This window comes from Misgurnus anguillicaudatus, chromosome 4 (genome assembly GCF_027580225.2).
Source record: "Misgurnus anguillicaudatus chromosome 4, ASM2758022v2, whole genome shotgun sequence".
NCBI lineage: Eukaryota > Metazoa > Chordata > Actinopteri > Cypriniformes > Cobitidae > Misgurnus > Misgurnus anguillicaudatus.
The window spans coordinates 23,264,890-23,278,034 of record NC_073340.2 but is presented as its reverse complement, the minus strand read 5'-3'; the positions used below and the strand labels follow the sequence as shown (position 1 = coordinate 23,278,034).

Genomic DNA, 13,145 nt, shown 5'->3' with positions numbered 1-13,145 from the left:
TTTCAACAACATTGTCCTCCAAGAAATCCTTGTACGCAGAAAACAGCCCTTTGTCGTGTGTCAGCCTGTCAATCATGAAAAATCATTCAAAATGAGTCATAGGCAGGTGCAAGAAAAAAACTTCAGCAGAACACTCTTTATACTGTATCTCAGATCTGAGCAGCAGGTACTAAAAATCCCTTACAGGTGCAGATCAAACAAGTGATACAAAGGAAGAAAAAGGACACAATCCTCTTAAATTACTATACCCAAGGTGGCGGTCACTTTGAGCTATACAGCAGGATTTTGAAGCCCTCTTCTCCACTGACAGAGCGCGTGCCTGCGAGGGGTGAGGAGAGAGAGAGAGAACTCGCGCACTAGAACGGAGTGGGTGGGGTGAAGAGGGAGAGGGGAATGGAGCGAAAAAGAAGACAGTGATTGGTTGTGGGGGTTAAGGGAGGGGGGTACTGAGGCATTTTGAAAATGTGTGTGCGCTTGTTATTTGTGAATGACTAATAAGGTACTACCTGAGCCCTATTCATTCATCTTGCAAACTGTCACTCACAGAGATGTAAATGAAATATTTGTTTTCGTGTCCATCCAAATTGCAAAGAGTGATAAAACATAACGTACCATAACAAGCTGTCACGTTACAACGGAAAATCCACAGGCGGTTCAAGCAAACAGGTTTAAGGTAAATGTTTTCAGCAGAGGCAATTTAGCATCTCCTTCCTTCCTTTTCCCGTTAGCCATGCAATCAACATTTTCTTCATTTTCTTCTTCCAAAGTAAACACGTTACAGTGTTGAATTCCCATAATCAGCACAGACCGACTGTTGACAAAGAGAAACAGTCAGAGCTGTTTCCAAAGTCAGCTTACTTGTTAAACACCCCTAACATATAACAAGTCAGCAATAATTAATGACAGTTTTTTATCTCGAAGGTCGTTCTGCAAAATAATGCCCTGTCAAAGCCGAACGACCATTCTCATGTACTTAATACATAACGGGGAGTTTTGGCACATTTATGAAAGAAGGCCAGCCTTGTTCGGTTTTCACAAAGATATGTTACCCGTTCACAGAGGGCTGTATGTGTGCGAGTTGGATTTAAAATGACCTTTATACAGAATGCTCCCACCTTTGACTGGATTCACCGTTTTATGAAGTAATAAATCTTCTTCTTCTCGAGCATTTTATTCTATCGCAACTTTTCCCTCATTGGAGGAGGTGAACGAACGAAGAATCTCATCTGCTGATGTTTGCGTGACGCATTTGCATCCGTGTGTCATTCAGTGAGTGAGAAAAATTCATGATGGCTTTCTTCAAATCTGTACGCTCTCAATTAACGGGAAACCACGAGCTGGTGGAAGGTCAGAGCAAAAGCCGCAACACTCATTTAAAAATATGTCAAAAGAGCTTCGATGCAATCAATAGGGATGGGCTTATGAAATAACACATTAGGATTTAACGTCATCAATTCAAGTCTTCTGAAAAACAACTAAATGAACGCAGGTAGGACAGTGAGGAATTATAATTTGGCGAATCAGCTAAAAATATTCATACAGGAGTAAGTCTCTTGAGTCAGCTACAGGAGTGTGATCTTGAAGCCATATCGCTAACTTTAATATAACCGGGTTTATCAGGTGGCCGTGTTGATTTAAAGAACTGAAAATGAGGTTGGAAAGTCGATAATATGGTCTGGTACACAAGGCAAACATCAGCATCAGCTCGAGCATTTCAGGCTGGTATTGAGCACATTTTGGCTCAGGTTATTCACCTTCGCAACCCGGGGCGGTCATTAGATGGATGCAGGTCAATCATTTTGCTCTTGAGCAAATTAGCTGTTGCTCACCGAAAGTGCCAGAGTAAATATCGATGTAACCTCATGTCGAAGAAGCTGTTTAGACAGAATTCTCATTCTTAAACCAGAAGATTGATTTTGAGAATCACATATGTGACTTACTCTGTAAAAAAACATATATAAAGTCATTTATATAAAATTATCCTATACATAATGCAACTGTTAAATACAACATTTTGACTAAGTAAGGCCATGTCAAAGATTGAAATTAAGGTTACTGATTGATTAAAATCAAACTTTGATGCTCCTAATCTCATTATTAGGTTATGAGACTTTAGGATTTTACTTACATGATCACATATTTAATGGAAGACACCATTTAGACATGGGTTTTGTTTGACCCCAAATTGATGGAAAAAGCATATACGGATAGAGTTTCAATTCAATCTCATGAACATGACAAACAGTAAATAAAGAGCTCAGCTTGTGTGTCTGGCTGGACGAAGGAGCTGCATAATTATAATAACAGTGAATAAAGAAATTGACTGAGACATGAAGCGAAAGCCAAAGTTGGCTTTCTTGTCTGAGTATCTCTGTTATACCCCGTAACTCAATAAATGTGTGCAGAAATCTAGACAGTTGTTGGTCCAGATGCCATAAACTATACAGTTTAAACTTGATGTAATATTAGCAATCGAAGGCTATGTGGGATCTGACAGATCACAGGTCGGTCAAACATGGGTCTGTCCATCAGTCTATCAATCAGTGAATCCGGCTGTTCCACGATGCTTTTAGCTTAAACCCAACAGATCAAACAAATCTGATAAGCTGTGGTTTATACTGTTATGTGGTTGAACTTTTAGCAGAAAAAGAATGTAAGAATGTTACAGTTGAAGTGACTCAATCCCATAGACACCCCCCTGTTAAAAGCCCAACTTTACAGCAGAAATAAATATGTTTACTGACTGGTACAAAAAGTGGTCTATATGGCTTATTTTGCCCTTCATGAATGTGGGGATGGGTGATTTAAAAAAAATCTATTTAAATTATATTAAGCCTTAATTAGAGTGACAGGTGAACTGCCGCTGCTGTCAATACCGTCGACTTAAACGGGCGTTGTTTAAGCAACCAGGCACCTTAGCTCCACCCACATCCCGCCTCTTTGCCTATTTTCTTTTATCCGCAAATGATGCACGGTGATACCAAGATGCCAAGTTGTGGACGTCAGGTTTCGCCAACTATTGGCTTCAAAAAGCTCTTCACAAACCTATGGTGACGTCATGGACACTACGGACACTAAGTCTATGGCAAAATGTAAGTAATCTTCCTATAAACTGTAAATAATATAGCAAGACAATACAAGTAACACTATACATGTTTTCAGAAATTTAATTGGATGTATAGTGGTTGTTAATGGAAACATAATTTTTTTATAAACTTTTTATTCATTCATTATTTAGTTTTATCGCCTGTAACACTATTGTTGTGTTCTTGTAGTTCATTGTGCTAGCAGCAGTGCAAAAGATCATAGGTTTGATTCCCATGAAACACATACCGATTACAAGAATTTGTACATATTTTACGAGTCATATAAATTCGTATGAAGTGACAAATCCCTAACCCTAACGGTACATTCACACAGAGGGTGTAAGGGCCGATTCACACCAGCTGCGTGGCGTGTGCTTCTCAGCTGCGTGGCGTGTCCGTTTTTATTTAGGCTCCCATGTTAGCAGGTTTGACAGTTCACACCACCTGCATGACACGCACGTCTCAAGCGCGGCTCGAGCCGATACGAAAACGCGTGCATGCTAGGAATAGGACCGACGCCTATTTTTCACGCCACACGCAAGCGTCTTGGAAGCGTTTCCAGACAAAATATATGTCACCTATAGCAACAGCAGCGCGTCAGCGGTGAGTCAGGCACGATTCTGGTATGTACAGACACAGAAAACGCGACGCAGCCGCCACGCAGCTGACATGCAACAGATACGCCATGCAGCCGGTGTGAATCGGCCCTAAGCATTAACGCTTCTCATTTACTTTTAATGGGTGACGTCATGCGTTGCCGACTGAATTCTGGATCCATCAACGTCTGCCATTGCCATTGAAGTTAAACATTTCTCAACTTTTCAAGCACCAACGCGTGTGTCAGCCAATCAGATCGCCTTATGCAAATAACCTAGCGCGAGCCAGCCAATTACGTTTATGCAAGACAGGAGCATGTGTTACGGCCACTGTGATTGGCTGTTGGCAACGCTTTAGACAAGCCTTCCGTCAAGCATTAATGCTTTTGCCCCGTGTGAATGTACTGTAACATCACAGGGCAAAAGCAAACCGATTAAAAATGTACAAATGTAGTCGTACGAATGAATACGAATTGGCCCCGTCGTAAAATACGTACGAATTGCCATGAGATAGCGTTGCATACATAAATGTACAACAATTAAATGTATTAGCATTTGTTAAGGTTTCAAAAATATTAGTATGGTTGTCTGGTCAACTGTTTAAACTTAAGGAAAGCTGTATAACATTTTACTCTCCCAACAAAAAGCAATAAGCATAGAGACGCAGTGTCTGTAAACATCTCCAAGCTGTCAAACTTGACATTGGGAGGATCAGAAAAACCTTCACTCACTACAGCAAATACACAACATCCATCTCCTGTCTTGGATTTATTGCGCATGTGGTAGTTTGTCTGGTTAAGAAGTGCTTGGCCAGCTGCCATCTGGTTTGCTGTACGATACTTTGACTGACGGCAGGAAATCACCTCATGCTCGCAGTGTTTTTTTTTTAGGTACAAGTAAAGTCAAGAGGGGTCATATGTAGTTATGACTTTGATGGAGTGTTTCACTATGCTTTCTGTCAGGACGATGGATATGCTGATTGTAGTTTTTACCCCGAAACTGTATAAGTGTCTAATGCACCATTAACTAATTCAGCAAAGACAAATAAAGGTGAATGGGGACAGGAGCTGTAAAACTTTACAATTATGATTTACAGCTTCATACATGTGGATTTTTTTAAATGTTTTGAACAAGAATTTGAACTGGTCTTATAAATGCTATGACGGAAAACAAGATTTTCACGGTAATAATGACTTAAATTTCAGTTCACCTTACGGAAAGCAATTTAAGTATGACTTCATATACTTTTTATAGTTATTATGCCTTTAGTCATTTGACGTCTGACAAACTCAGACCTTGTTCTGTTTCATTATACTGCATATAGAAAAGTGGCTGTGCTAGTCTATAAAAGTACCATTTGTGTTCCATGAAAAGGCAATGAATACATTTTTAGTTTGAGGCAAATTGTTCCTTTAAAAGTCTATATAGCCACACAAGTGTTTTTGTTCATGTGTACTTCACTTAATAATTGCTTTGAACTATGGTGTTATATTTCGGCACTGTCTGCTGCTTTGGTTTCACAGTCACTTCAGAGAGTTCGCATTAAAAAACATTTCTAAGAGTGAGAAATACATAAATGAGACATTGTTAGGTTTTGAGGCAAGCTGAACATTCATTGCATTTCAACTTGCTTTTGGATACATTTGTTGATATAAAAATCTCTCATTTTTTAATGCTGACAAATGTGAGCACAGTTTATGACATGGCTATTAACAATTTAGACATTTGGTAGACAATTTTACCAAAAGCAACTTATACAGTGCATTCAATCTATAAATTTTTAATCAGCATATGTGTTCAACACATGACCTTTGTGATGCTAACACAGTGCCCTACCATTTGAGCTACTGTACAGCAAATCTTTATACATTTTTAACAGGTAGATCTTGACTCATACAACACTTTAATCTTCAATCTTAACTCTACTGGAATACTACTAGCTTCATAAGATTGTAAGCCAGGTGTGTCTTGTTTTCAAACCTTGTTTGTTTACAATAACACATTTTCCTGGTTCTTTACAAGATCGTAAAAGGAAAAGCTTAAAGAGATTTAAAGGAAGGAAGGAAGGAAGGAAAGAAGATGCGAGTGCGAGTAAGTAAGAGAGAACACAATGTTAGTATTAATGGCTGTGTGCTATGCATAACCTTACACCATACTGCCCTCTAGCACCATTTGAAAGTTTAATACAGATTATTATTTATGCATTCTTAAAAACCAATGGTAGCTTTTAGTAAAGCTCTGATATTCATTCAGGTCACAATTTAAGTCAATAGTAATCAATAATTGAAAGGGTCTAGACAGAGTGAGAGCTATTTCCCTACAGTAATTATGTTTAAGCATGTTGGTAGGCTTGAGTACAGCTTTGATGCATACATAAACAGTACATCTATTATTGAAATAAGCAAAAGACATGACTGAAAACAGAGTGAGCCTGTAATCATCCCGAAACATGATCTGAGAGGTATTCATTTATTTAGTGTATTTGTTGTAATGCAAAGTTTTAACGTGTTGTAAAGTTATAAAAGTATTTTCCACATACCATACAGTAATGTTGCTCCTCTGCCCTGCCTTTCTGAAACACAATGATTTCTACAAACCAGGGGCGTAGCCACGAGTGGGCCTGGGTGGGCCTTGGTCCCCTCATTTCCATGTCCGGCCCCCTCAGATTTCAAATTGCTTAAAATAAAATAAGATTGTTGATTTCTTAGTCTGATTGATAGATTGACCAATCAAAATGCTGTGTGGTAAAATGCAGCTATTTTCAAACTTGATTGGATTAGCTCATGTCACGTGTTGTTGTACGTAACTTATATAAACTTAAATATATATACAAGTTGCCACCTCATTTTAAGATAAGACCCCCCAAAAATAAAATTCTGGCTACGGCCCTGCTACAAACCTCATTGTTATAAAAAGCACAGTGTGCTCTGATTGGCCAGCTATCTAGTGCAGTGGGATTGGCCAGATACCTCAAACACGTGAACGAAAATGTGACGCTTTATCGTATTTGCAAGATCAGCTCACAAAACAATAGTAAAATGCAGGGTTGCCAGATCCACATATCAAATCCAGCTAAATGGCCATTGAAAACTAGTCCAAAAGCCTACAGCCCAGTGGTGGCCAGTGATTTATTTTTTCGAGGGCGTATGATGCGAAGTACGTCACAACATGTATGTAGCCCGTCATCTGTGTGTTTCGTAATTTCAAAATATATGTTACGCAAGAGTTTGCTGTTAAAGGAATAGTCTACTCATTTTCAATATTAAAATATGTTATTACCTTAACTAAGAATTGTTGATTCATCTCTCTATCATCTGTGTGCGTGCACGTAAGCGCTGGAGCGCGCTGCGACTCTTCGATAGCATTTAGCTTAGCCCCATTCATTCAATGGTACCATTTAGAGATAAAGTTAGAAGTGACCAAACACATCAACGTTTTTCCTATTTAAGACGAGTAGTTATACGAGCAAGTTTGGTGGTACAAAATAAAACGTAACGCTTTTCTAAGGGATTTAAAAGAGGAACTATATTTTATGGCGTAATAGCACTTTTGGGAGTACTTCGACTCGGCGCAGTAACACCCTCCCTCTCCCATTATGAGAGTGAGAAGGGGAGCGGACTTTTCAGGCGACTTTTCATGAATTCTGTGTAATTAAACCTAAAAAAATAAGGCTACTAACCAAAGCACTACTTTTTTGTAAAATTTAATGTTTTTTATTCAAATGTTGAGTTTTAGAACAGTTTTTTGTCACAAATTTTCTTTGAGGGACCGCGAAGGAATGCACCGTACACAAGGGGGGGCGCATGCTGAAAAAGTTTGGGAACCACTGGCATAAGAAACGCTGATGCACTCCTTAAGTTGTATTTCTGAATCAGCATCCCTTGGTTAAAAGTCCTTTTACAGTAGATTTACAATAGCATACCTGTAATATACGTTCCGAACAGGTTCTTTGTCAGGAAGTGTGGTGTCTCAATCAATAAATCACCTGGATCTTTCATCATGTTATCATAACAACAGCAGCTTAAAGGTCAAAGAAAGCCTGACCCAGGAAATGTGGTACCTGATGTTCTCTTTCTCTCCATCATCGGGATGCTGCATGCCTTTACTGATGCTTCCAGTATTTCTCACCCACCTCTCTTCCACTTTAAACAGAGCTGGAGCACAACATAGAGAGGTGACAGATTAATGGGATCACCCTGATGTGAAAAACCAGAGGCAGTCAATTTGGTGTATTATAAATGACATCCATTTCTTTCATCCTTTCACAGACCTTGAATGACCTCCGAGTTGATTCACAGGGGATAGTGACTCTAAAACAGCACGCTGAGATTGAGAATTGGCCGGCATGCACCACTAATCAAGCATGGGTCATAACACCAGCGTTGCTATTATAGTTAGTCCTCTGATATCACAAACACCCCACTATGTCCACGGTTGTTAATTGTTCCCAATGAAACGTGCACTCGTGTCATTTTCATTGTTTTTGTTTTTCCTGAATACCAGATATTTATTGCCATCCGCTTATTTTTATGCGTAGCGAAATCCTTTGTGAACACGGAACCATGCCAAATCAAATACTCAGAAATGCCTCCGGTTACTTTTCCGCAGGCAGAACGAATGAGTGTTTATGGGGGGGGGGGGCATGCTGTATGTTTTGACTGTTGAAATTGCAGAGGCTCCCTAAGCCTCTCACACAGAAAATTGGGTGTCTTTGAGTCACGCTGCCTATTTTATTTTGCTCTTGTGTGGGGTTCACTGTAGAAACCTGCAGGACCTTGTGTGTAAGCGCAGATTAAACTTCGCAGACTCTCATCAGTCATTGTAGTAGTGAAGGACTTTTCGTACGGATAGACACGACCGTTGACTGAAATCTTTATATCGTGATTTTATTCTGACGTGAAAGTCTGAGTGTATAAAATTGTGGGAAAAATAGTGCAGGCATATTCATTTATTTAATTAAAAACGGACAAAATATTAGGCCAGCAGTATACATGACTTTTTAAATACTGTTTACAAAGCATACCAGAGACTTTACAAAGCCATTTGATAAAATGCCAAGAGTATATTTTTACAAATTCTAGCCAAAGTGCAGCTACTTTTACTATGCTTATGTGTTTATGTGAAGTTTTACTTTAAAAAACCATATAGATAGTTTATTATAACATGATAAAATTGCAACTTTGTTGGTGTAAGCATTTTTTGGTGTGTAAATGCAGCTGGCAGTGCCGTGGTTGGATAATGCAGATTAAGGGGCGGTATTATCCCCTTCTGACATTACAATAGGAGCCAAATTTCAATGACCTATTTTTTCACATGCTTGCAGTTAATAATTTACCAAAACTAAGTTACTGGGTTGATCTTTTTCACATTTTCTAGGTTGATAGAAGCACTGGAGGCCCAATTATAGAATTTAAACAAAAAAGTCAGATTTTCATAATTTGGGATTTTCTTAGGCACAACATAATTCCCATGGATCCAATGAACAATGAACGACCCTAAAATTTTGAATGGCAGGGTATACAAACTGTTTTGTATTTCTTAAACTGTGGTGAAAATACCAGCTTAGACCGTAGATCATAGATTTACGTGCTGTACAGCAAAAGCTGGTTATCCAGCTAAAGTCTCCATGTAGTCGTAAATTTTATCCCTTAAAACTCATCTTTGAACATCAAAATAACATATCTAAAAGTGTTTTTCTGTAATCAATATCTTAAAATTGCGTCGAGTGTGCATCAAGTGTCTTGTCAAAATAAGTGTCTGCTGCAGATGGACCTAAAGGGTTTATAATAAAAGAGACGCTCGCATTTGCCAGATACTCGCATAATCTCATGCGTATTCAGAGTTTAGTGTTAGGGAGTGTCTTGTGTGTATTTTTTGAACGTATGTACATAGATGCCATATTCTCGTGATGTCCAGCCGATGCCTGACCAATGACCACCGGCAGAACCCGCTTAATATCCGCTTAATCTCCTTATCCGTCTCAATGTATATATATATATATATATATATATATATATCCCAAGGGTTTTTTCCCTCCTAGGACTTTTTTTTACTTCCCCAGCTAAAAATCTGGGGTTTTTTTCTCCTAGGGGGTTTTTCAACCCAAGGAGGCAGCCTTCTTGGGCTTAACTTCTATACGTTACATTAGTAATACGTTCGCTTATAATGTTGATTTATAGCCGCAGCAAATTTAGCTGCTTGTGCTATCGTGTATTATGTTGTGCTATCTGTCGATTTTCTGGCTTTTCACTGCATCTATTATGTAAAGCTGCTTTGATACAATTACCAAATTGTGAAAAGCGCTATATAAATAAAATTGAATTGAATTGAATTTTATCATAAACGGTTTTTAAGCGTGTGCAGCAGGCACTTATTTTGACAAAACACGTGATGCACACAGGATCTCTCGATGCGCAGAAAACATATTTTGAAAAAAGGAACCACACATGACACTCTGAACACTTATTTTGAATTCACGCCCCTCGGATGAGCAGTCACGAGCCGGCACTGCTTAAAATAGCTTGAATATAACTCTAAACCCTTGCCTCATTTAGTATATCATACCATCTCGGACCATAGATATACATAGATGCCATATTCTGCAGTTCCGTAGCTGATGGTTTTACAATGCATATACGTGAGTTGCGGCTTTGCAGCACATTTTTTTTTTCATTGCTGATGTAAACAAGTTATACAACATAACATTTACCCTGCATGTGTGAGCAGAGCATGATTGTGTTACAGAATTAGAACTGAAGCAGCAGTGATGCAAACGTTTCAGCACCGAGTCTATGCATCCATATCAGACTGCCTGATCCACTTTTACAAATGTGTTGGCATGGTTGCATGTTTGTGACGTAGGAAACCAAGGCAATTTTAAAGACCTGCTTTGAGTTATGAGACTGCAATGAAAAACTGCAATTTTATGGAGAAAATACTCAGCAATAATGGTGAATTTACACATATGGCTTGTGTTAAAGCATATTAAAAACAGCACATAGACATATAAACAACAACAAAAATAAAATTTTCAACGCAGGGGAACATGAGCAGCATCCAAATCATGACAAACTGTATGCTGATGGCCAGCAATGCTGGCGTTTCTTATGCAACTGTACGCTGTATGTGCCGTTTTCTAGATGTGGAATGATGAGAATACAGAATGTGAGCTCAACCTGCCCTTCGGTGAAGATTACTTAACTTAAGAGGAAGCGGTTTACTGTTGGTAAGAATCATCCTGGCTTTCCCCACAGCCAATTAAAAGTATGTGATTAGTTTTTGGGAACTGACATTGTTATTTCAACCCTGTATCATGAAATTATGTACCTATAGTCACGCAAATTTGTGAGTCTAACGGTACATTCACATGGGGCGTAAGCGTTAACGCTTGACGGAAGGCTTGTCTGAAGCGTTGCCAACAGCCATCACAGTGGCCGCTACACATGCGCCGGTCTTCCATAAACGTAATTGGCTGGCTCTGCCTAGGTTATTTGCATAAGGCGGTCTGATTGGCTGAAACACGCCGCTTGAAAAGTTGATGCTGAGTCCCAATTCACATACTATCCGTCCTAATTAGTATTCGAAACTAGTACGTCCCAAATCGTAGTATGTTGAAATGAGTATCCCAAAGATACCCGGATGGTCTACTATTTCCGGTTAGAATTCGAAGTGCAGATCAATGCACACTCTGACGGCTTATATTGCCCACAACCCAATGCGTGCGGGAGGGAGGAGCTTAACCACACTGACCATATTGCTTATTTGTAGTAATACTGTGGCTGTACAAATGTTAACCTTATTAGTCCAACGAAAGAAGCATGGTTACTACATTTTTACTATAGTAAAAGCATGGTTCATTTTCAGCCGGGTATTTTTGAGTTATATACATAAGTATAAAATTAAATATAATACGTTAACATTATTTACACTTAATAAGTAGCTTTCGTTACACACATTGCACATGAACGTCAGAACCACCCGCATCCCAAACGACCTGCGTTTGTGAGTGCTGTGCTTCACTCCTCAACTTGGTAGAACACATTGTAAAATGTATTGTGAAAAAAAAACAATGAGAAAAAAGATGGGAATAGAAAAGGCAACCACGTTATCGTTCACGTTGCATGACGTCATCGGAGTATGTCCCAGAACGTGCATACTATTTTGCTACACACTCAAAAGTATGTACGTTTTCCTCACAAAAACAGTACATACTTTTAGGTCGTAGTACAAGTAGGCGAATTGGGACTCAGCGTGAGAAATGTTCAACTTCTTCCGCAAGAAACGGCAGTGACGCAGCGCCGACGGATCCACAATTCAGTTCGGCAATGCATGACGTTACCCATTGAAAGTAAATGGGAAGCATTAAAGAAAACAGTATGTAAGAAATTTATATCAATTAACCATAAAATGGCCCTGATATGTCACTCAGTGGGGAACCTTCAGGGCCTTCTACGCCTTCAGAGAAGGCCTAAAAAATTTATAAAAATATTTTTTATTATAATAATACAAATAAATAATATTCAATAAAAATATGTTTTTACATTTTTTTATTTCTATTTAATTCAATTTAATACAATACATGTAATATATTTTCTCTCATCTATGTTCTAACGTTAAGCTTACTGTCAGGTTCATGTCATGAAAACATCTAATCCAATCAGAATCGTCTGTCTCTATTAAGGCCCGGTTATCTGGCTCATCCATTGGTTAGGACTTCATGAATCCCAGGGAAGGCCAAGCTATGTGTTTTGGTGTGAAGAGTGACGGGCAAATCGACCAATCACGTTTTGATTTCCAGTGGGCGGGCAAAAAACAAAACATTGTAAGCCTTCATGAAGTCCTAATCATGCAACAAACTGGATGCGAGCTGCCATAAAACACGAAAAGACGAAGATCATAGACCGTTAATATTAATACAGTCTAATGGCCCGAATTTCTGCGGTGAGAGTGGTTGAGGTAAATGGCGGAAAACGTGATTGACGTTGTGGCTAGCTTGATAGGGCTGAGGTAAAAACGAAATAACTTAAGCGCGTACTCGTGAAGAGCACAGCTGGGAGAAGCGCGTGCAGAGGAGCCTGCATATGACGCGAACACGAGAAAAATAATGGGTTCAATTATACTTTTACTTCCTGACAGTTTCACTTGTTACGCGAGGATAGTAATGACTGACAGACGACGCCGAATTACAGACAATATCATTTCCTAACTAAATCTGAGAGAATGCGAAAACATTCAAATATTTTTTACCTCGCTATACCCGACAACAGTTATAAGCCACAAGGAGGTGCACTGAGAACGCAGGGTGCTATATTTCCCCTTATGAAAAAGATTAACAAGGTATCCTACAGCTAAATATATATTTCCAAAAAATAAAAAAACAAATTAAAGAACTTAATTTAAGCTTGTTAAATGCAAATTTACAGAGCCCCTGTCATTACAGAGCAGCAGAATCTGTATTTGTGTT

The 13,145-nt window shown here is 38.9% G+C and overlaps 1 non-coding gene across 1 annotated transcript; it reads right to left on the bottom strand.

Annotated features, from left to right (window-relative positions):
- Positions 1–5: 5 nt before the first annotated feature.
- Positions 6–9,136, bottom strand: LOC129420996 (uncharacterized). The gene is made up of 4 exons (XR_012369278.1): positions 7,743–9,136; positions 613–811; positions 249–356; positions 6–65 (listed from the first exon to the last, which is right to left on the bottom strand). It is a non-coding gene; the product is annotated as an uncharacterized protein (transcript).
- Positions 9,137–13,145: the final 4,009 nt, after the last annotated feature.